This window comes from Momordica charantia (assembly GCF_013281855.1).
Source record: "Momordica charantia cultivar OHB3-1 chromosome 9 unlocalized genomic scaffold, Mcharantia_2.0 BLBB01000009.1, whole genome shotgun sequence".
Classification (NCBI taxonomy): Eukaryota; Viridiplantae; Streptophyta; class Magnoliopsida; order Cucurbitales; family Cucurbitaceae; genus Momordica; species Momordica charantia.
The window spans coordinates 15,673,376-15,698,017 of NW_028275167.1; the positions used below are offsets into that span (position 1 = coordinate 15,673,376).

The 24,642-nt window shown below is 41.2% G+C and overlaps 1 long non-coding RNA gene and 1 other non-coding gene across 2 annotated transcripts; one reads left to right on the plus strand and one right to left on the minus strand.

Moving 5' to 3' along the window:
* Positions 1–1,410: 1,410 nt before the first annotated feature.
* Positions 1,411–3,499, plus strand: LOC148209065 (uncharacterized). Its single transcript, XR_015787421.1, has 3 exons — positions 1,411–2,022; positions 2,104–2,148; positions 3,246–3,499. It is a non-coding gene; the product is annotated as an uncharacterized LOC148209065 (long non-coding RNA).
* A 10,108-nt stretch (positions 3,500–13,607) lies between these two features.
* Positions 13,608–13,714, minus strand: LOC148209066 (small nucleolar RNA R71). Its single transcript, XR_015787539.1, has one exon. It is a non-coding gene; the product is annotated as a small nucleolar RNA R71 (small nucleolar RNA).
* Positions 13,715–24,642: the final 10,928 nt, after the last annotated feature.

The following is a 24,642-nucleotide window of genomic DNA, read 5'->3' on the forward strand; positions in this document are numbered from 1 at the left end:
GTTGTAACACAATTTGAAGTTGAATGAAAAGTGAGTTTTCTCATTAGCTTGGTTGAGAGATTTATCTCCCATTTCTTGTGCAATTTCTTGTGTCTTTAGAATTTGCATCTTAGGATCATTCAAGCGGTGTTGATCATACCTCTTGTGGAGTGATTCGAATCACGAGTTTAGAAACAAGTTTTCTCTACTCTTGATATTGATCATCAAGGTAATCCGTTCTAAAACTTTTCCTTGGGTTGATTCCATACTTGTTTTCGGGGTTTTTGGGATTGAGTTCTATGGGTCTTGTTCGTTAGCAAGGTTCTTAGATCCAACTCTCAAGGGTTTCTTAACATCCTTGATGATGGTCAGTATGTCCAAGATCGGGATGATGGTTGGTGTATACCGCTCATAGGGCCGACTTTGGTTAAAGCTAGATCTGAGCTCCTGTAGTCAAGTCGACCTTGGGAGGGTTGGGAAGATGATCCCTTATCCTTAGACTTGGAATCAGACTTTTCTTTCTCCAGATAATTTGATTTCTTCTCGTCGGCTTTCTTCTTTGTCCAACCTGTCTTAGTTCTGAGCAGCTCTTGCCTGTCGATAACCTTCTTGGCCTTCTGTAAGACCTCAGCAAAGGTGGATGGTGCTTCCTCTCCCAATTTGACCGTCAATGTTTCATCAGCTAGGTCGGTGATGAAGTAGCACATGGCGGAGTTGTACAAGCAATGCGCAATCTTTAGCTACTCCTCTTGAAATCTGGTCACGAACTCTCTGAGTGTCTCGCCCTCCTTCTGTCGAATGGTGGCGAGATGACTGGCTGTTTTCTAATCATAGTGCCGAGAACAGACTTATGAATTACTTTCTCAACTATGTCGAGATCGACCTGGCTACAGCCTTCTGTACCAGAGCCAAGCACTCTCAGTCAAAGCGATCTGGAACGATTGGCACTTGATGGCATCTGGAGCCGTCTAAAAATCCATTAGGCCCTCGAAGACTTCAACGTAGTCTTTTGGATCCTTGGATCCATCATAGGGCTTCATGGCGGGCGTCTTAAACTTGACAGGAATAGGTGCCTAAAAAATGTCTGAGCTGAATGGTGATTCGCCCATCTCACCATCATCGAACACACTCTCTTTCTTCTCACACCTTGCCATGGAGCATTAATGTAACGCCCCGAGTCTCTCAGGTTAGTTAGTCTCGAATCAGGAGATTTTTATTATAAAATTAAACTCTAATTAAATTTATATTTATCGGGCTCTAAACTCTAATTAGATTTATAATTATCGGGCTCCGTGTGGTGGGTCTAGTTTTAAGATGGGATGGATTTCTTTTATCTTGGACTTGGTCATGTTGGGCCATTATTGGGTTAATTTGGTTTTAAAACAAAGGAAAAGAGGAAAAAAGAAAATAAAAGGACTTCATCTTCTTCTTCTCTTTCTCCCTTGTTGCCCTAGCCGTCACCCACCCCTCTTCTTCTTCTTGTTCACCGGGGACCACACCTCATGGCGGCGACAGAAGCGGCGGCGCCTCCTCGAAACAGCAGCAGTGGCGGCGAGTTCGTCACAGCAGCAGGCACGGCGGCGTCGCGGTGGGGCAGCAGTCGCCTTCCCGCTGCTTTGCGGCGTTTTCCGGCGTGGGTACACGGTTGCGGCGGCGGCTCACTACCGAACGACTACGTTTTGCGGCGGCGGCAGAGTCTCCTGGTGTTCCAGCACGACGGCGCTCCCGACGGTGGCAGCCATTGCAGCAGTCTCGGCGTCGTAGGTAGCAGCAGCTGCGGCGGGTGGCGACGACGAGCCCAGATCCGACACCTTCGGGCAGACCACGAGCAAGTCCGACCGTCCTTTGGAGCCCCGTACTTGCAGCACCCCTCCCCGACTCGGATAGAAGTGAACAGCTCGTGCTTGGCCCAGATCTGCGGCGTTTTTTCCTCCCGGTGACTTTCGGTGTTGACCCACATCCGTTCGAAGCCCGATTTAGGCTACCCACACCTTGGCGAGCTAGATCTAGGTGACCCACACCTATACGAAGTCGGTTTTGGTGGTAATGAGTCATTTGAACCCTTTTAGAATTGATTTCGAAGGCCGAATAGTATACGTAACTTGCTGTATTTTTCTGTTTTAGTGCTTAGGTGGGAGATCGACGCAAAAATTAAAGGCGCGGTTGTGTGTAAGTAGACAAGGGGCGTGTGCGTGCGTTAATGTGTGTCAGATGGCCTCTATTGTGCTGTTTTTGTGATGTTCGATATTATTTTTGATACGCTGATGTGTTAGGTAGCTCTTGGTTGTGGTAATATGTATACTTGGAGTGTTGTTGAATATTTGTCGATTATAATGGCGTAAATTCTGCTTTGTTAAACTGCTGAGAATTGCTGTGGGGATGTTTGTTGTCTGAATATGCGTGAATTGTTCGGCGTGGTTCGTGTGCTTATTATATCTAGAAATGCTTATTGAATATTGACGTTGGATATTAAGTGTTTTGGGTGAACTGCGTTGGACTCTAATTGTTTAAAAATTTGTTGGTTATGCTTTGTTGTGACAAAACTCATTGTGGAGCCGTTGTTAAGAAATGTTATACTGTGAAAACATGGTTGGTTTATCATTTCGTCATTAGAATGTTGTTTATGTTGTGGAAGCATGCTGAATTGTGTTTGTGAGCTGAAAGACGCGTGGGTCATGGCTTAAGAAAGTATATAGTAAGATTCTGGTGAGAGTTGGATTCTTGGAGAAAGTGAATGGGTGAGTGTCAGGGCCTCGGGTATAAATGGTCGGGGGCTGATATGTCACTAATTGAGTATTGAGGCCTCGGGTAAAAACGGTCGAGGGTCGATGCGAGGAGTCTTTTGGAAGGAAAGCTATTGGGGCCTTGGGTAAAAATGGTCAAGGGCCGATAGATGGTGAAGTCATCGGGGCCTTGGGTAAAAATGGTCAAGGGTCGATGCGGTAGTGTCGGGGCTCTGGGTAAAAATGGTCAGGGGCGGACTCTACTCAAAGAAGTAAACTGTGGAGGGCTAGGATAGCTGTGATAAGCGTAGAGGTACTTGAGATGTTAGGGAGACTCGAGGTTGGTAGTTAATTTGTTCATGGTTGTGGCTGTCGCCGAATGTTATGGAGTGTGCCTATGTTTGACTACATAATGTAATGGAGAGCATGACTATGAATGTTTTCATGATTTTGTGGAGCATGATGTGTGCGTGTGTTGGTGAGGGCTACTTACGGATTATATTTATATACTCACCCCCCCCCCCTCTGCAATTATTGTTTCAGGTGAAGGATTTGTTGGCGACCATGGTGATGAGACGGAGGAGACATGACGAGCGAGGCCCATAGGCTGCGTAGCTACTTTTGCTTAGCTTAAGTTTTTGGATGGTTATGACCCTATGTTTTGGTCGATAAACTATTTATTCTTATTTGAATAATTGGGAGGTTCCCACTTGTTGTTTATTTTATTTCGGGATAGGTGTTTATTTTATTCATTGAGTTATGCCTAGTTGGAATAATAAATTTGCCTCGTGAGGTTGTCCACAGATATTGTTGATTGATATTCTATAGAATTGATTCATTGTCATAATGATTAAGAGGTGAGGCTTGATTTTATAAATAATTGTTGCACAGGGAGTTGACATCTCGTGTTTGGGGTTAAGATTAAACAGTTGGGTAGTTAATGTGACCTAGAAGTGTGTGGGAAGTTCTGGGGCGTTACAATTGGTATCAGAGCGGAGTTGTTCCTGTAGACTGTCCTAGAATCTAGGTCGATAGGGTATGATCCTTGTCAGTCTCTTCGTCATCACCAGGTACGTTTCCTAGTTCTGTTTGTTCGATCATGAATGTCTTACATTGCTTATGGTTGAGATATCATTGTTGTCTGATATTAGATAGGTTGGCGTGTTTCCCTGGTTCATTATATAGACTTGTTCGAACTTTGCAATTGTGTTGTGCCCCGGTTAGTGCGATAATGACCTTGGTGCTCTGTTCTTTTAGACAATGGCTTTTCGGCGGAACACGAGAGCTCACAACTATAAGGATCTGAATCCTAGGGGTGAGGGAGCAGCAGATCCAAATGTTCCCCCTGCAGTTCCTGGAGGGGTAGCACCCCCGGGCCCTCAGGCAGCTCTTCAGGGAGTTCCCCAAGTGGCGTTGCTAGCTGAGGCATTGCAAGTATTGCTGGATAATGCGAATGGAGCCGGTGGAGCTCAAGTGCAGCAGCCTTGTCGGGCACAAATTCCACAAGAGGAGGTTCAGTTTATCAGGGATTTCAAGCGCTTTGGGCTACCCGTTTTCAACGGGGTAAGTGAGAGGCCTACTACGGCCGAGGAATGGGTCAGGGAGTTGGAAGCCCTTTATGTGTATTTGGGATGCTCCGACGATTTCAAGGTCCGGGGAGCAGTGTTTATGCTTCGGGGAGAAGCAGTAAATTGGTGGGAGTCGGTGGCGGCAGCGGAGGATCACGCCAACGTACCCGTCACGTGGGCAAGATTTAAGAACCTACTTTATGAGTACTATTTCCCCGTGACTGTCAGGAATGAAAAACGGGCAGAGTTTCTCCGTCTCACTCTGGGGAGCCTAACTGTGGCCCAATACGAGAGGAAGTTCACTGAGCTGTCCCGTTTTGGGATGCAATATATTCCTACTGAGCAATTAAAGATTGACAAGTTCATTGACGGTTTGTGTAGGGAGATCAAGGGGCTACTTGTTCTCAAAGAACCAACTACATATGCAGCGGCAGTCAGGTGTACGTTGGTTATGGACAAATGTCACGAGGAGCATCTCAGACAGGTTTTGACTACACTACGAGAAAATAAGTTGTATGCAAAGTTTTCAAAGTGTGAATTCTGGCTGGACAAAGTGGCCTTCCTAGGTCACATAGTCACCAGGGATGGGATTGCAGTAGACCCCGCCAAGGTAGAGGTTGTTAGCAATTGGCCAAGGCCTAGTTCAGTTACAGAGATTCGTAGTTTCCTCAGCTTGGCCGGTTACTACAGGAAGTTCATCCAGAATTTCTCTCGGATAGCCGCACCGTTGACGCAGTTGACTCGTAAGAATGCTACCTTCACTTGGAGCAACGAGTGTGAGGAGACTTTTCAAGAACTAAAGAAGCGTTTGGTGTCTGCACCGGTGTTAACTGTCCCCGATGGAACGGGAGGTTTGGTGGTTTACAGCGACGCCTCGCGAAAGGGCTTGGGATGTGTGCTGATGCAACATGGGAAGGTTATAGCTTATGCTTCTCGACAGCTGAAGATGCATGAGCTTAACTACCCCACTCATGACCTAGAGCTAGCAGCAGTGGTGTTCGCCTTAAAGTTATGGAGGCACTACCTTTACGGAGAAAGAATTCAGATCTTCACTGATCATCAGAGTTTGAAGTACCTATTCACTCAGAAGGAGCTTAACTTAAGACAGAGACGGTGGCTAGAGTTGGTGAAGGACTATGATTGTGAAATTAGTTACCATCCGGGTAAGGCGAACGTTGTGGCTGATGCTTTTAGTAAAAAGGCGGCAAGTGTGGCATTTTTAGTAGCGGCCTGCAGCCCAATGCACAGCGAGTTGGAACGCTTGGAGGTGGAGCTGTCAGTGGATGATGTCTCAGCGTTGTTGGCTCGACTCTCAGTGGGACCTAGCCTGAGACAGAGGATCATCGTTGCCCAAAAGGAAGATCCCAGCTTGGCCAAAGGCTTTAGTATGGTGGGCCATGGAGATTTCACTCTTTCGGGTGAGGCAGCCTTGCTTTTTCGCGGAAGGTTGTGTGTGCCTAAAGATTATTCTTTGAGGAAGGACTTACTGAGAGAGGCACACAATGCTCCATACTCGGTTCATCCAGGGAGCACCAAAATGTATCAAGACCTCAAGAAACATTATTGGTGGCATAACATGAAGAGGGAAATAGCTCAGTTTGTTAGCAAGTGTTTGACCTGCCAGCAGGTAAAGGCTTCAAGACAAAGACCTGCTGGACTGCTGCAACCTTTGAGCATACCAGTTTGGAAGTGGGACGATGTGGCTATGGACTTCATTACAGAACTACCAAGGACGGTTAAGGGATTTACTGTGATTTGGGTAGTTGTAGATCGTTTGACCAAGTCTGCTCACTTTATTCCCGGCAAGGCCACGTATACAGTAGAAAACTGGGCGGAACTGTATTTGCAGGAGATTGTCAGGCTACATGGTATACCGGTATCCATAGTGTCCGATCGCGACCCGCGTTTCACCTCGACTTTTTGGCAGAGTTTACACAAATTCCTTGGCACTAAGTTGGACTTTAGCACAGCATTTCACCCACAAACCGATGGTCAGACAAAGCGCGTGAACCAGGTTTTAGAGGACATGCTCAGAGCTTGCATGTTAGACTTTGGCGGTAGTTGGGACAAGTATCTCTACCTAATAGAGTTCGCTTATAATAACAGTTTTCAAGCCACGATTGGGATGGCTCCATACGAGGCACTTTATGGGAAGAAGTGTCTGTCTCCGGTTAATTGGGATGAAGTCGGAGAAAGAGTTCTCTTGGGACCGGATTTGGTGCAGGCGACTAACAGTGTCATTCAAAAAATCAGGGGAAGGATGCAAATCGCTCAGAGTCGTCAAAAGAGTTATGCAGACGTCAGGCGTAGGGAGCTCGAGTTTGTGGTAGGTGAGCGGGTGTTTCTTCGTGTGGCACCCGTGAAGGGAATGTTACGATTTGAGAAAAAAGGGAAGCTCAGTGCACGGTTCATTGGGCCTTTTGAAATTTTGGAACGTATCGGCCCAGTCGCGTATAGGTTGGCTTTGCCACCATCGTTGGCAACGGTTCACAATGTGTTTCACGTGTCCATGCTGAGAAGGTACATTCATGACCCTTCGCACGTTTTGGATCCTGAACCATTACAACTAGATGAGTCCTTGTGCTACGAAGAGGTACCTATCAAAATTTTGGCAAGAGAAACCAAGTTGTTAAGGAACCGGACGATTCGCTTTGTTAAGGTTTTGTGGAGAAACCACCAAATGGAAGAGGCCACTTGGGAACGGGAGGACGATATCGAGGCGAGATACCCTGAACTGCTGGAACAGTCAACTTTCGGGGACGAAAGTTTTTGAAGGAGGGAAGTCTGTAATGCCCCGAGTCTCTCAGGTTAGTTAGTCTCGAATCAGGAGATTTTTATTTTAAAATTAAACTCTAATTAAATTTATATTTATCGGGCTCTAAACTCTAATTAGATTTATAATTATCGGGCTCCGTGTGGTGGGTCTAGTTTTAAGATGGGATGGATTTCTTTTCTCTTGGGCTTGGTCATGTTGGGCCTTTATTGGGTTAATTTGGTTTTAAAACAAAGGAAAAGAGGAAAAAAGAAAACAAAAGGACTTCATCTTCTTCTTCTCTTTCTCCCTTGTTGCCCTAGCCATCACCCACCCCTCTTCTTCTTCTTGTTCACTGGCGACCACACCTCACGGCGGTGACGGAAGCGGTGGCGCCTCCTCGAAACAGCAGCAACGGCGGCGAGTTCGTCACAGCAGCAGGCACGACGGCGTCGCGGTGGGGCAGTGATTACGCTTGTTTACATGCGTAAAAAGAAGGTTTTAGATGCTGTTTTTACTATGTTTTAACTTTCTTTCGGACTTTTTCTCGATCGTTTGAGTTCCAATTTATGCAAAATTCATATATGATGGTTTGTGGTTGGCTTATATTGTATTTATGACATTTTAGGACCATTTGGGAGTACAAATTATCAAAAGAAGCAAAAAGTCGGAAACATCTTCATGGGAGGCGCCAAGCGCCTGGGAAGGCTGCAGAAAACTGTTTTTCTTCCAACTTTGCCCTTAATAAAACGCGTCTTCCAATGCGTTTTGGTGGTTCCAACCGATGCATACGTGTAGAAGCAGTGTTCACTATCAATTTGAGCACAATTTAGTCAGTCAAAGGAGTTGGAAATGGGTGATCCACCAGCGTTTTAGGACCTACCTAACCAATTCTGCACAGCTATAAATTCCAGCAGCTTCTCCACCAAATTCATGAAGCCTTGCTTCCTTCTCTTGATCATTCTTAGTGCTTCTTTGTTGCTTTCTAAGTACTTTTTAGTTGCTTTCATTAGTTGCTTTTAGTTTTTAAATCCCGAGCACTTTACATTTGATAAGCGCCAAGGTTGCTCGGGTTTACAAAGCTAGAGGTCCTTCTTGGATCCTTGCAAACATTCACAAAAACGACTAACTTACCGAATGATTCCAACCAAGAGTAAGGTTAGAAGATGAATCACTCTTAGATCGGACTTAGAATCTACGATGGTCACTCCTAGATCCTAAGACGACTCACTCCAGAATTAGCTTGATCGAGACTAATCCAATGAATCGGTTTAACATCAAACCTAAAGCAAGATTTGAAAGAAGCAACACCAAAAGTGTTAAGGAACAAAAGTTCTTGAATTTCAATATGTTTTAAATCTTCCAAAACAAGGTGATTACAAGCCTTTAAATAGGCCAAAGGGTCGTTCAACATGAGGAACACCAAAAGTCTTTCAAATCCTATTTAATGCAAATTGTAGAAAATAAGACATGCAAATTAAAACATGATTGCACATCAAACTAGACAACTAAATGTGAATCCAAAAACGTAAAATTGCTTTAAATTGTCTTGGAAATCACATGTAGGAGGCGCTTTACGTTTGGATGAGATTTGACAAGCTTTGACATCACAAACTCCCAAGAGGTGGAATCTGCAAAGGCACCTGTTCACCAATCTGCACACTTTTTTTGTCCTCCGTGCCATCTCTCAAAATAGACAACTTTTCCGGTGCCATCTTTGCTCCATTCTCTTCTTGACTCATTAAATTAACATTGTAAAGAATTTTTGCCTCAGAAATCTTTGTCTCCTCGTGTGCATTAGCTAGCCTTTGAAGATGTATTATGAAAACCTCTTGAATCTTCTTTGCTTTGCTTCTTGTAATTGGTCCCCCGGGTACAGTCAATGGATCCGTGGTTGGATTTGCATCAACATTCCTTTATTGAGCTTTGTTTTGTTTCCATTTGTACTTAAGTTATTTTCTACTTATTCAAATATATAAAAATCCAGCACTTTGCTTATCTTCCCTTTGCCTTTACTTTATTTTTAGTTAAGAGAGTTGTGTTTTTGGAGAAAAGAGCACGTGACACTCCCCCTTGCTTGAAAGATAAGGGCGAAGCTCTCAATCCCGATAAAAACTCTCCGTTAGTTAACTTTTGTTTTTCACACATGCATTCCAATTTCAACCATTTTACTTGCTGTATTTTCTTCAATATGTCTTTCTAAATTCCCGTCTATAGCCCGGTTATGGATAGTTAGCCTTTTATGTCTAAAAAGGGTTGCTAAGAAGTAGTGTTTTTGCTTTCCATTCATTGCTCAACATGTTTTCCCAAAAAGTTAGGATTTAGAGAAGGCCACTGTAAGTCTTAACAAGTCAATACTGAAAAGGTTGCTTATTTGCATTGTTGAGTGGTTAAACCGAGGAGAGGAGCGCCTTAGACATAAGGGTTCCGGTTAAGTAGCCTAGACATAGGACCTTAACCCGAGGTTGCGACTATTTCCATCCTAAAACTAAGATATCTCTAATAATAGACATATTAGGGAATGTCTTAGGACTTTGAACTTGCTTAGACATAAGTCAAGTGAAAAGCGTAGTCGTTGGTTCCTAAAGTAAACTGCATATCGTCCTTAGCGTATCCTTGATTCTTTGTTGGCTAACTTGAAGTAATTCGGGCTAGGTTTTACCATTATAAGACCAAATCCCAAATCCAAAACCATTATTTGTGACCTCTTCCCATTTTACAGATATCACTCATTTCAACGTTCACTATTCATTAAAACCTTAGAGTTTGGAAATTATTTAGAAGTCCTTGAGGATCGATACTTGGATACTCCATCCATTTTATATTACTCTGACAGGTGTGCGCTTGCATCTATAGAACTGTTACCACGCTTAGTACGTGCGTTCAGCATAAAACCACCAGTCAGGCAGCAGTCACCTTCCCGCTGCTTTGCGGCGTTTTCCGGCGTGGGTACACGGTTGCGGCGGCGGCTCACTACCGAACGACTACGTTCTCGCGGCGGCGGAAGAGTCTCCCGGTGTTCCAGCACGACGGCGCCCCTGACGGTGGCAGCCATTGCAGCAGTCTTGGCGTCGTAGGTAGCAGCAGCTGCGGCGGGTGGCGACGACAAGCCCAGATCCGACACCTTCGAGCAGACCACGAGCAAGTCCGACCGTCCTTCAGCGCCCCATACCTGCAGCACCCCTCCCCGACTCAGACAGAAGTGAATAGCTCGTGCTTGGCCCAGATCTAGGCGTTTTCTTCCTCCCGGTAACTTTCGGTGTTCACCCACATCCGTTCGAACCCCGATATAGGCTACCCACACCTTGGAGAGCTAGATCTAGGTGACTCACACCTATACGAATTCGGTTTTGGTGGTAATGAGTCATTTGAACCCTTTTAGAATTGATTTCGAAGGCCGAATAGTATACGTAACTTGCTGTATTTTTCTGTTTTAGTGCTTAGGTGGGAGATCAACGCAAAAATTAAAGGCGCGGTTGTGTGTCAGATGGCCTCTATTGTGCTGTTTTTGTGATGTTTGATATTATTTTTGGTACGCTGATGTGTTAGGTAGCTCTCGGTTGTGGTAATCTGTATACTTGGAGTGTTGTTAAATATTTGTCGATAATGACGTAAATTCTGCTTTGCTAAACTGCTGAGAATTGCTGTGGGGATGTTTGTTGTCTGAATATGCGTGAATTGTTCGGCGTGGTTCGTGTGCTTATTATATCTAGAAATGCTTATTGAATATTGACGTTGGATATTAAGTGTTTTGGGTGAACTGCGTTGGACTCTAATTGTTTAAAAATTTGTTGGTTATGCTTTGTTGTGACAAAACTCATTGTGGAGCTGTTGTTAAGAAATGTTATATTGTGAAAACATGGTTGGTTTATCATTTCGTCATTAGAATGTTGTTTATGTTGTGGAAGCATGTTGAATTGTGTTTGTGAGCTGAAAGACACGTGGGTCATGGCTTAAGAAAGTATATAGTAAGATTCTGGTGAGAGTTGTATTCTTGGAGAAAGTGAATGGGTCAGTGTCAGGGCCTCGGGTATAAATGGTCGGGGGCTGATATGTCATTAATTGAGTATCGAGGCCTCGGGTAAAAACGGTCGACGGTCGATGCGAGGAGTCTTTTGGAAGGAAAGCTATTGGGGCCTTGGGTAAAAATGGTCAAGGGCCAATAGATGGTGAAGTCATCGGGGCCTTGGGTAAAAATGGTCGAGGGCCGATGCGGTAGTTGATTACGCTTGTTTACATGCGTAAAAAGAAGGTTTTAGATGCTGTTTTTACTATGTTTCAGCTTTGTTTCGGATTTTTCTCGATCGTTTGAGTTCCAATTCATGCAAAATTCATATACTATGGTTTGTGGATGGCTTATATTGTATTTATGACATTTTAGGACCATTTGGGAGTGCAAATTAATCAAAAGAAGCGAAAAGACGAAAAAACACCTCAGGAGGCGCCAGGCGCCTGGGAAGCCTGCAGAAAACAGTTTTTCTTCCAACTTTGCCCTTAATGAAACGCGTCTTCCAATGCGTTTTGGTGGTTCCAACCGATGCATACGTGTAGAAGAAGTGTTCCACTATCAGTTTGAGCACGATTTGGTCAGTCAAAAGAGTTGGAAATGGGTGATTCACCATCGTTTTAGGACCTACCTAACCAATTCTGCACAGCTATAAATTCCAGCAACTTCTCCACCAAAATCATCAAGCCTTGCTTCCTTCTCTTGATCATTTTTAGTGTTTCTTTGTTGCTTTCTAAGTACTTTTGAGTTGCTTTCATTAGTTGCTTTTGGTTTTTAAATCCCGAGCACTTTACATTCTTTTATTGAGCTTGTTTTGTTTCCATTTGTACTTAGTCATTTTTCTACTTATTCAAATATATAAAAATCTAGCACTTTGCTTATTCTCTCTTTGCCTTTACTTTATTTTCAGTTAAGAGAGTTGTGTTTTTGGAGGAAAGAGCACGTGACACTCTCCCTTGCTTGAAAGAGAAGGGCGAAGCTCTCAATCCCGATAAAAACTCTCCATTAGTTAACTTTTGTTTTTGACACATGCATTCCACATTCAACCATTTTACTTGCTGTATTTCCTTCAATATGTCTTTCTAAATTCCCGTCTCTAGCCCGGTTATGGATAGTTAGCCTTTTATGTCTAAAAAGGGTTGCTAAGAAGTAGTGTTTTTACTTTCCATTCATTGCTCAACATGTTTTCCCAAAAAGTTAGGATTTAGAGAAGGCCACTGTAAGTCTTAACAAGTCAATACTGAAAAGGTTGCTTATTTGCATTGTTGAGTGGTTAAACCGAGGAGAGGAGCGCCTTAGACATAAGGGTTCCGCTTAAGTAGCCTAGACATAGGACCTTAACCCGAGGTTGCGACTATTTCCATCCTAAAACTAAGATATATCTCATAATAGACATATTAGGGAATGTCTTAGGACTTTGAACTTGCTTAGACATAAGTAAAGTGAGAAGCGTAGTCGTTAGTTTCTAAAGTAAAATGCATATTATCCTTAGCATGTCCTTGATTCTTTGTTGGCTAACTTGAAGTAAATCGGGCTAGGTTTTATTATTATAAGTCCAAATCCCAAATCCAAAACCATTATTTGTGACCACTTCCCATTTTACAAGAATCACTCATTTCAACATTCACTATTCTTTAAAACTTCAGAGTTTGGAAATTATTTAGAAGTCCTTGAGGATCGATACTTGGATACTCCATCCATTTTATATTACTCTGACAGGTGTGCGCTTGCATCTATATAATTGTTACCACGCTTAGTGCGTGCGTTCAGCATAAACACCCAGTCAAGTTTTTGGCGCCGTTGCCGGGGACTTTAGTTTTAAAATTATTTTCAAATTCTTTTAGTTTTTATTTTTGTGAATTGTTGTTGGGTGTAATTTCCATCCACCGTTTTTGTTCTATATTTTTGGTCGTTTATCTCACAAGGGTAAGTTAAAGTGCATGAGCACAAGATCTTTTCTTCTACCCCTTGACCCTGAGATTGAGCGGACCCTTCGAAAAACTAGAAAGGAGCAAAGACTTCGAAAACAACTAGAAAAGCAAAAAGAGAGAGAAGGTGAAATCAGTCCTGAAAGTGAGGTAGAGAGTACAAGCACATCAATGGCAGATATTCCACCTCGTGATCCGGTTGATCCACCTGGTGTTAACGGTAATATGAGGGATCATGCAAGAAATGATGAATTCAACCATATCCAGATGGCGGACAACAGAGACGTGGCAATGCGAGAATATGCCGCCATGGCTTTTCAGAACTTTGATTCAGGGATAGTCAACCCTATTCCAGCCCACGCAAACTTTGAGCTTAAACCAATGATGTTCCAAATGTTGCAGACAATTGGACATTTTGGAGGGCAGGAACATGAGGATCCACATGATCATCTGAAATCATTCATTCAAATTGCAAATGCATTTCGATTACCTGGTATAACAGACGATGCTCTGAGACTAACACTTTTTCCATTTTCTTTGAAGGACCAAGCTAGAGCATGGCTCAATGCATTTCCACCGGGATCCATCACCACATGGGGGTCGTTAGTGGAGAAGTTCTTAACAAAATTCTTCCCACCTACTCGCCACGCTGATATCAGAGAGGAGATCATCTCCTTTAGACAGTATGATCGTGAACCTGTTCACGAGGCGTGGGAGAGATTTAAAGAACTAATCAGGAAATGTCCGAACCATGGCTTGCCGGCATACATCCAGATAGAACATTTCTTTAGAGGCTTAGATCATCCTACTAAGATGATGCTAAACAATGCCGCCAACGGAGCCTTTACAAAGAAGACATTCAACGAGATAGTTGACATCCTAAATGACTTAGCTTCACACAACGAACTATGGTGTTCGCAAAGATCTAGGGCAGCACCAAAGAAGCAAGATCCAGCTGGAGTTTTGGCTCTGGACATTGCGACCTCGATGCAAAAAGAGATGGTTACAATGAACCAGAGGCTAAAAGAGATGGCATTGGGAATAAAAAATCCATTAGCCACGCCGATACAACCTGTGCAGTCGGATTATTGCACTCCTGCCCCTGTTTACCAAGTCAACGATCTCATTTGTTCATTTTGCAGTGAAAACCATATTTATGATAATTGTCCACATAACCCTGCTTCTGTTTTTTATGTAGGACATGGGAACAATAGGAACTTTAACCCATATTCGAACACCTACAACCCAGGTTGGAGGCACCACCCTAATTTCTCATGGGGAGGACAAGGAGGTTCGAGCGGTTTTAATCAAGGGCAGAGCCAACAGAACAAGCAGCCCTATGTTCCACCTACACAGCAATACATCCCACCACCGCAACAGCAGTACAATCAGAGAACACAGACTCCACCAGTTCAAAATAACAACTCAAATCTTGAGAATATGATGAAGGAGTACATGGCCCGAACCGACGCAGTGATACAATCCCAAGCAGCATCAATGAGGAATTTCGAGACCCAATTGGGACAGCTCGCCAATGAATTGAAGAATAGACCACAAGGTTCTTTTCCAGGCCATACTGAATTACCAAAACGAGAAGGGAAAGAACAGTGCAAAGCTGTCACCCTCAGGAGTGGACTGGCATATGATGGACCAACAATGCCAACAACAGATGTACAGATTCCGTCCACTGAACCAATTGTAAAGATACCAGAAAATCCAACAACACCAGAAAAAGAAAATATTAGAAAAGGTAATGAGGACACCCCGAGTGTTCCTCCACAGGTACAGCCTTCTTTTACTCCTATTCCCCCGTTTCCACAAAGATTAGTAAAGAAAAATAATGATTCCCAGTTTAGAAAATTTTTAGATATTTTAAAACAACTGCATATAAATATACCATTAGTAGATGCTCTAGAACAGATGCCAAATTATGCTAAGTTTTTGAAAGATATAGTTTCTATGAAGAAAAAAATTGGCGAGCATGAACTGGTAGCCATGACAAAATGTAGTAGTGAAGCTGTAGGCAGCCCGCTACCCATGAAATGTAATGATCCTGGCAGTTTTACCATTCCATGTTCCATAGGAGGAAAAAACTTAGGTAGGGCATTATGTGATCTAGGCGCTAGCATTAATCTTATGCCATTATCAGTTTTCAAATCTTTAGGCATAGGAGAAGCTAGACCTACTACGATTACCCTCCAACTAGCAGATAGATCTATCATAAGACCTGAGGGAAAGATAGAAGATGTTTTAGTCCAGGTGGACAAATTCATTTTCCCTGCGGACTTTATCATTCTAGATTGCGAGGCAGACTTAGACGTTCCCATTATTTTGGGAAGACCATTTCTAGCCACTGGGGATACAGTTTTTAATGTAAGGAAGGGAGAAATTACAATGAGGGTAAATAATGAAGAAGTTAAATTTAACGTTCTAGATGCCATGAAATTACCAGGAGACTTTGAAGAGTGCTCTGCTATAAATAGCTTGAATCCTGTTATGTTTGATGAGTTTTATGACTTATTAGTTACAGAGATTGAAGAAGAGCTTGATAAGATAGCAGAAGGACCAGAAGATGTGGCTAATCCTATTGAAAAAATACAAAAAGAAGAATGCAAGTCGTTACTTCCGTCCATAGTGGAACCACCCACGTTGGAGCAGAAGCCATTGCCGTCACATTTGAAATATGTGTATCTAGGGGATAACGACACTTTACCAGTTATTATAGCTTCCAATTTATCACCTACTAATGAATATTCTTTATTGCAGATTTTGGAGAAGCACAAAAAGGCCATTGGATGGACGATAGCAGATATCCGAGGGATAAGCCCGGCCTTTTGCATGCACAAAATTTTATTGGAAGAAGATGCTAAGAACTCTATTGAGAGTCAAAGGCGGTTGAACCCGAAGATGAAAGAGGTTGTAAGGAAAGAAATTCTCAAATGGCTTGACGCCGGTGTTATATACCCAATATCCGACAGCAGCTGGGTAAGCCCAGTACAGTGTGTACCAAAGAAAGGGGGTATTACCGTGGTGGCCAACGAGGAGAATGAGCTCATCTCAACCCGAACTGTGAGCGGGTGGAGAGTTTGCATTGATTATCGCAAACTCAACAAGGTAACAAAGAAAGACCATTTTCCTATCCCGTTTATTGACCAGATGCTCGACCGTCTGGCAGGTAAGGATTTCTATTGTTTTTTAGATGGATATTCGGGTTATAATCAAATTACTATTGCTCCAGAAGACCAGGAGAAGACAACATTTACGTGTCCGTATGGTACGTTCGCTTTTAGGCGAATGCCCTTTGGACTATGCAATGCACCCGCGACTTTTCAGAGGTGTATGATGGCCATCTTCTCTGACATGGTAGAAAATATTCTAGAAGTTTTTATGGATGACTTTTCTGTTTTTGGAAATTCTTTCGACGCATGTTTAGTTAATTTAGAGAGAGTATTGGAGAGATGTGAACAAACAAACCTAGTCCTAAATTGGGAGAAGTGTCATTTCATGGTACAAGAGGGTATTGTTTTGGGTCACAAAATTTCCAAGCAAGGAATAGAGGTAGACCACGCTAAGATAGACATCATTTCAAAGCTACCTCCTCCTACAAATGTCAAAGGGATTAGAAGTTTTTTAGGGCATGGGGGATTTTACCGCCGCTTTATAAAAGACTTTGCTAAAATTTCTAAACCCTTGTGTCAATTGTTAGAACATGATAGACCATTTGTTTTTGATGATGACTGTTTAAAATCATTTGAAATGTTGAAAGTTGCTCTAAGTTCAGCCCCTATAATTATCGAACCTAATTGGGATTTACCTTTTGAGCTCATGTGTGATGCCAGTGATTATGCAATAGGAGCTATGTTAGGACAACGTAAAAACAAGATCTTGCATCCTGTGTATTATGCTAGTAAGACTCTGACCGGTGCACAACTCAATTACACTACTACTGAAAAGGAACTGTTAGCAGTTGTGTTCGCCTTTGATAAGTTTAGGTCTTACTTGATAGGCACAAAAGTCATTGTTTTTACTGACCATTCTGCTTTAAAATATTTATTTGCTAAAAAAGATGCTAAACCACGTTTGATACGGTGGATTTTGTTACTTCAAGAGTTTGATATTGAAGTTAGGGACAGGAAGGGTACTGAAAACCAAGTTGCTGATCACCTGTCTAGATTGGAATCCCCGCTCTGTGATGATGGAACTGTTATACGTGAACAGTTTATTGACGAGCAACTCTTGCGAGTTGATTCAGTTCCGTGGTATGCCGATATAGCAAATTATTTGGTAAGTCGAATAGTTCCTTATGAGTTCAACAAGCAACAGGTAAAGAAGTTTCTAAATGAAGTTCGATGTTATCGTTGGGATGAGCCTTTTTTATATAAGCTAGGACCTGACAATATCTTACGCAGGTGTGTCGCAGAAGAAGAGCACGAGGCGATATTAGACGCTTGTCATATGTCTCCATATGGAGGACATTTTGCAGGACACAAAACCGCAGCCAAAGTTTTGCAAAGTGGGTTCTTTTGGCCCACTCTATTCAAAGATGCACATAAGTTTGCCCAGGTTTGTGACAAATGCCAACGGACAGGTAATATATCTAAACGCCACGAAATGCCTCAAACCCCGATCCTGGAGATTGAAATATTTGATGTGTGGGGTATAGATTTTATGGGTCCATTTCCATCTTCTAATGGTAAGCTTTATATATTGTTAGCAGTAGATTATGTTTCGAAATGGATAGAAGCCATTGCAACTGCTACCAATGATTCCAAAGTTGTCATTCGTTTTGTGCAAAAGCACATTTTTACGCGTTATGGAACCCCGCGTTGTCTGATAAGCGATGGGGGGGCTCATTTTGTGAATAGGTCTATGCAAAAGTTGCTGACTAAATACAATGTGCGTCATAGGGTTGCAACAGCATATCATCCTCAGTCGAATGGGTTAGCCGAAATATCTAATAGGGAGATAAAAAACATTTTAGAAAAAACTGTAAATCTTAACCGTAGGGATTGGTCTTTTAAGCTTGATGATTCACTTTGGGCATATATGACAGCATTTAAGACTCCCCTCGACATGTCCCCCTATAGGCTAGTTTTTGGAAAAGCATGTCATTTGCCTCTTGAGCTAGAATATAAAGCATTTTGGGCTACTAAGAAATTAAATTTTGATTTGTTGGCTGCAGGTGAAGCGAGGAAGTTACAATTGTTGGAATTAGAAGAACACAGGCACTTTTCTTATGAGAATGCTAAGTTGTTTAAGGAAAAAACTAAACAGTGGCATGATAGGCGTCTTCGGCCGAACAATCTTCAAGAAGGTGATCTGGTTCTGTTATTCAACTCTAGGTTGAAACTTTTCCCTGGAAAACTTAAGTCTAGATGGTCTGGTCCCTTTCAAATTTTTAAAGTCTACCCATATGGGGCAGTGGATCTAGTTGACTCTAAGGGAAATGTTTTTAAAGTAAATGGGCAGAGACTTAAGCCGTATTTTGGAGAACCAGTGGATAGAGGAAAAACCTCTATTCAACTTTCAGGTCAATAAATTTTTGCGAAAAATGTTTTTTCCTTCTTATCCGTTTTTGAAAGAACAAAAGTAAAGGAAGGAAGTCTTTGTATCTTGTATTTTCTCTTTGTTTCATTATAAAGTTTTTCTTATTAAGAGAATGTTTTTGAAAACGTTGAAAAAAAAGAAAAAAAGAAAAAAAAAAAGAAAAAAAAAACGTTGAAAAAAAAAAGAATTACGCAAGCGCCTGGCGCCTGCTCTTTGCGAAAATAAATCACGCAGGCGCCTGGCGCCTGCCCTGTTTTTCCAGCATTTCGAAAACTCTCAGGTTCAAGAAGTCGTGCAACATATCTACAACTTAAAGGCTTCATTGGATTTTGCGGTTTTACCTTCATGGCCTCCAGCGCTAGCTGCTATCCTTGGTCATCCATCTCCCAGTATTGACACTGATCCTAGTCCACAACCTCCGACTTCATGAAGGGGAGGTTCCTTCTTTGCTATTTTTTTGTGTTTTCTTCTTTTGGTTAATGACGTAGTTTGCATATTCTAGCATTACTACGCATGTTTTTTTGTATTGATTATGTTTCGAGCTCAGTTGAAGCATGAATAAATTAGTATCGTTTATCTTCTGATCACTTAAAGTATGCCTTCACTTAACCTTAGTTTAGCTTTTCACATGCCTATTTTGAAGCATCTGTGTTGTGCATGTGATTTCATGTCGATGATGATTATAAGAGATTGTTGAGTTTTCTGTTCTATGCCTGACTAAGCTTGGAGCTATTTCCTTTGTTTATGTGATAAACTCATTTTCTTTTATGTCTTTTTGATCTTTACAAACTTTAAGCTTTTTCTTTGCCCCTATATAGGAAGTCCTTGTCCTTTTTATTGTTAAGCCTTTTTCATCCGATGCAAAAGTCTTTTCCCAGTGAGGACACTGTCTCTCTTAAGTTTGGGGGGGACAGTCGTTGTGTGAGTCGTTGTTTCAGAAAGATAAAGTGTTATTTATATTTGAAAAATCATGCTATTTTCTTTTGAAAAAGAGTCAGTTGGAAAAACAAATGCTATTAAAAAAAGAAAGTGTTGAAAAGAAAAAAAAACACAAAACAGAAAAAAAAAAAATAAAAAAAAAAATTTGCAAAAGAGTAAAAAGAGTCTTGTTGAGAGAAAATAAGAGTGGGGAAAAGACTTGTGTTAGAAAGAAAAGAGTGGTAAAAACAATGAGAGTTAAAGAAAATGTAGTTATGATTTCCGAGTCCTACTGTAGACAACCATTTAGTTTTAGGTTGGGTGTTGACTTTGAAAATAGCAGTAAGGATGGTGATAAGTGACTTCGTGTTTCTCATTGTCGTCGTTTTATGACCTAGCTGTTAGTTTCAAAGTCTTTCTACGAGTAGCTGTGGTTGAAACCGATGTTAGTGTGTGGAAACCTCAGGGGCTAGTAGCCGGTCTTTCAGATGTAAAAGTCTTAGTATAAGAAGGGAGTGTGCAGATTCCTTAGGGGTATTTGAAAACGTTTTCTGTTTTTGAAAGAGAAAAAAGATTTTGAAAGAAAAAGTTTTTATCATTTCAAACTTGGTTTATAGTGACTAAGTTTACAAAGGCAATAGCATGGTAGGCTTTGACATCTTTTCCTTGAGACAATTTATGATTGAACATCTCGGTTGCTTTTGCTTTTCCTTGTCCATGTGTTAGAAAGCTGATTAAAGTTGCTAAGTTTTGCTTGAGGACAAGCAAAAAGTTAAGTTTGGGGGTGTGATTACGCTTGTTTACATGCGTAAAAAGAAGGTTTTAGATGCTGTTTTTACTATGTTTCAGCTTTGTTTCGGATTTTTCTGGATCGTTTGAGTTCCAATTCATGCAAAATTCATATACTATGGTTTGTGGATGGCTTATATTGTATTTATGACATTTTAGGACCATTTGGGAGTGCAAATTAATCAAAAGAAGCGAAAAGACGAAAAAACACCTCAGGAGGCGCCAGGCGCCTGGGAAGCCTGCAGAAAACAGTTTTTCTTCCAACTTTGCCCTTAATGAAACGCGTCTTCCAATGCGTTTTGGTGGTTCCAACCGATGCATACGTGTAGAAGAAGTGTTCCACTATCAGTTTGAGCACGATTTGGTCAGTCAAAATAGTTGGAAATGGGTGATTCACCATCGTTTTAGGACCTACCTAACCAATTCTGCACAGCTATAAATTCCAGTAACTTCTCCACCAAAATCATCAAGCCTTGCTTCCTTCTCTTGATCATTTTTAGTGTTTCTTTGTTGCTTTCTAAGTACTTTTGAGTTGCTTTCATTAGTTGCTTTTGGTTTTTAAATCCCGAGCACTTTACATTCTTTTATTGAGCTTGTTTTGTTTCCATTTGTACTTAGTCATTTTTCTACTTATTCAAATATATAAAAATCTAGCACTTTGCTTATTCTCTCTTTGCCTTTACTTTATTTTCAGTTAAGAGAGTTGTGTTTTTGGAGGAAAGAGCACGTGACACTCTCCCTTGCTTGAAAGAGAAGGGCGAAGCTCTCAATCCCGATAAAAACTCTCCATTAGTTAACTTTTGTTTTTCACACATGCATTCCACATTCAACCATTTTACTTGCTGTATTTCCTTCAATATGTCTTTCTAAATTCTCGTCTCTAGCCCGGTTATGGATAGTTAGCCTTTTATGTCTAAAAAGGGTTGCTAAGAAGTAGTGTTTTTACTTTCCATTCATTGCTCAACATGTTTTCCCAAAAAGTTAGGATTTAGAGAAGGCCACTGTAAGTCTTAACAAGTCAATACTGAAAAGGTTGCTTATTTGCATTGTTGAGTGGTTAAACCGAGGAGAGGAGCGCCTTAGACATAAGGGTTCCGCTTAAGTAGCCTAGACATAGGACCTTAACCCGAGGTTGCGACTATTTCCATCCTAAAACTAAGATATATCTCATAATAGACATATTAGGGAATGTCTTAGGACTTTGAACTTGCTTAGACATAAGTAAAGTGAGAAGCGTAGTCGTTAGTTTCTAAAGTAAAATGCATATTATCCTTAGCATGTCCTTGATTCTTTGTTGGCTAACTTGAAGTAAATCGGGCTAGGTTTTATTATTATAAGTCCAAATCCCAAATCCAAAACCATTATTTGTGACCACTTCCCATTTTACAAGAATCACTCATTTCAACATTCACTATTCTTTAAAACTTCAGAGTTTGGAAATTATTTAGAAGTCCTTGAGGATCGATACTTGGATACTCCATCCATTTTATATTACTCTGACAGGTGTGCGCTTGCATCTATATAATTGTTACCACGCTTAGTGCGTGCGTTCAGCATAAACGCCCAGTCAGTAGTGTCGGAGCTCTGGGTAAAAATGGTCAGGGGCCAACTCTACTCGAAGAAGTTAATTGTGGAGGACTAGGATAGCTGTGATAAGCGTAGAGGTACTTGAGATGTTAGGGAGACTCGAGGTTGGTAGTTAATTTGTTCATGGTTGTGGCTGTCGCCGAATGTTATGGAGTGTGCCTATGTTTGACTGCATAATGTAATGGAGAGCATGACTATAATGTTTTCATGATTTTGTGGAGCATGATATGTGCGTGTGTTGGTGAGGGCTACTTACGGAGTATATTTATATACTCACTAAGATAGGTGTTTATTTTAGTTTTCTTCCATTCATTGAGTTATGCCTAGTTGGAATAATAAATTTGCCTCGTGAGGTTGTCCACAAATATTGTTGATTGATATTCTATAGAATTGATTCATTGTCAAAATGATTGAGAGGTGAAGCTTGATTTTATAAATAATTGTTGCACAGGGAGTTGACATCTCGTGTTTGGGGTTAAGATTAAACAGTTGGGTAGTTAACGTGACCTAGAAGTGTGTGGGAAGTTCTGAGCCATTACAATTAATCTGTGCGTCAAATTTATTCTTCATTAGGTCAAACTCTTCCCTCGTATCACCCATTCGGATAAAAGCGGGTTGTAACGAGATTGGGCTTTAAAGTTCAAATTTTTCTATGAGCAAGAAGGATAGACATCTTCGCCTACCAAGACGGAGTTCTTCTTCTTCTTGTCCACCAGAATCTTTCTAAGGTCTCCCTCCCAACAACTATAATTAGCTCTCCCATCGTCATCTAGATACTGATTATCATGATCAAGGTGTAGAGGAGGATCTCGGGTTTCACCTCCGAGATGCTGGTACTCATCCTCTAAGACCCTAGACTAGGATCTAGTGTAATTGGCTCGCATCATGTCATTGTAGGTTTCCTCACACGTGCGCACCCGAGTACGCATGTCATCGAGCTGCATTAGAGGGTGGCCAGGATATCTGGATCCACCGTCGCGTAGACTTACGTAAAGTTTTCTTTGACGTCCCACCTCGATCATGGTGGGCCTTGCCCTATCGTGGATGAGTAGGTGGTAAGGCAGTATTGGTGTTGCGGGTCGACCTACGTTGTTGTCGCCGTTGAGGACTTAATGATCCGCTGAATTAACTGAAGTAGTTGGTTGAACCATCTCTGATTGTTCGGATAGTGACGACTTAAAATGTCCTTCCCGTGCCAAATGTTTATGTAGAGAAATGCACAAGGTCAAACCTTGGTCAAGATCGAATTTGGTCCAAGCTCTAACTTCAAGCACTATGGAAAGACCTACACAAGAGGGCAAAATCTCCGGCGCTCAAGTCAGTAAAGTGTAGGCTCTGACAGGCCGTTATCTTGGTTGGAGTTGAGGTCGAACCTATCGGGTCTCCCAGATCGAACCCGAACAGTTAATCTAAGATACTGCCATTTTAATGAAGGGAATAATAGCTATCTTCCACCTCGAAAGGTCCGAGATGGAGCTGCCTGTAGATTGTGTATAATATATCTTGGCAAACTACCATCCTCCACGTGGCACTCCAATTTCCTTCCCCAAATAGTCATATTAATGTATGTCGTCAATGCATGTTTTTAGGTTTAATTTCTTAAATTTTATAAAAGTTATAAAATTTTGGTAGATAGAAATTAAAATCTATAATAAAGAGTTGCATGCAAACATAGGATCTAAGTTAATTAATTTTAAAGGGGTTTAAAATTAATTAGACCTTAGGTTATATCTTCTAATATGATTAGGGGTAGTTTTTTTTTAACTAGGTTTAAAATGAAATAATAAAAGACTAAATGTAAAATACTGTTTATAAAGGAACCCTGTCTAAGGAAGATTCTGTCTAGGTTGAGGTATTTAAGCTGACCTTAAGGAAACACCTCAACCTAGGAACCGACCTGGGGGTTGAATTAGTCAATATTTTATATGCATGCAATAATGTCATTAGTTTATTAAAACGTTTGATAAACTAAAACATTAATGTACAACTTGCAATATAAATAGTTATATTGGGCTAACTAAAAATTCACTTAGATAATTTCACTTAGCCGGAATTTACCTAAGTAGTATACCCTAGTCTGAGAATACTAAATGGGAGCAAAAGAGAATGTGTAATATACCACGTATATTTTTGATATACGAGGTATATATAACATTTTTTTCTTTCATGTTTCTCCTTAATGTTCACACTGTGAGTTCCATGTTCGGCCTCGTGTCGCCCTGGGCACGGCCTCCTTACGTGTTGGCATGGTAAAATATCGAGGTGAATGGAAATAGTATTCATAGTAAGTGGGATAAGAACGTGTGACAATGCATCATACGTTCTCCACCATTAGTTTTGTAACGCCCCGCGTTCTCTGACTCATTTATTTTAAGAGATAAATAGTGTCTTTGGATTTTTCCCTAAGTTGATAACTTTAATTCTTGGATTTTCTAACTTTGAAATTCTAATTTTTGGCTAAATTAGAATTAAGTTTAATTTTTTTGGATTAAGATAATTTAAGTTCTCGACCTGTATAGGAGATTTTTAGTTAAATTCTAAATTCACGAGTTTTAGGATTTTCCTTCCTAAATTCTACTTTTCTTTGAATTATTATTCTTGGGTTTTAAAGTTTAAGTTAACTATTTTATTTCGGGTTTTTTTTGTGGGGTTTATTATCATTTCTAAAGTATAATTATTGGGCTTTTGTTTTGGGTCATTGTGTTATTTAGTTGAGCCACCTTCAAGAATAAGATGTGGGGTTTTTTTTTTGGTTTAATTGTAAAATAAATAAAATAAACAAAAGAAAAGGAGATTAAAACAAACCCTAGGTCTTCTTCTTCTTCTTCACCCCCCACCCCAGCCG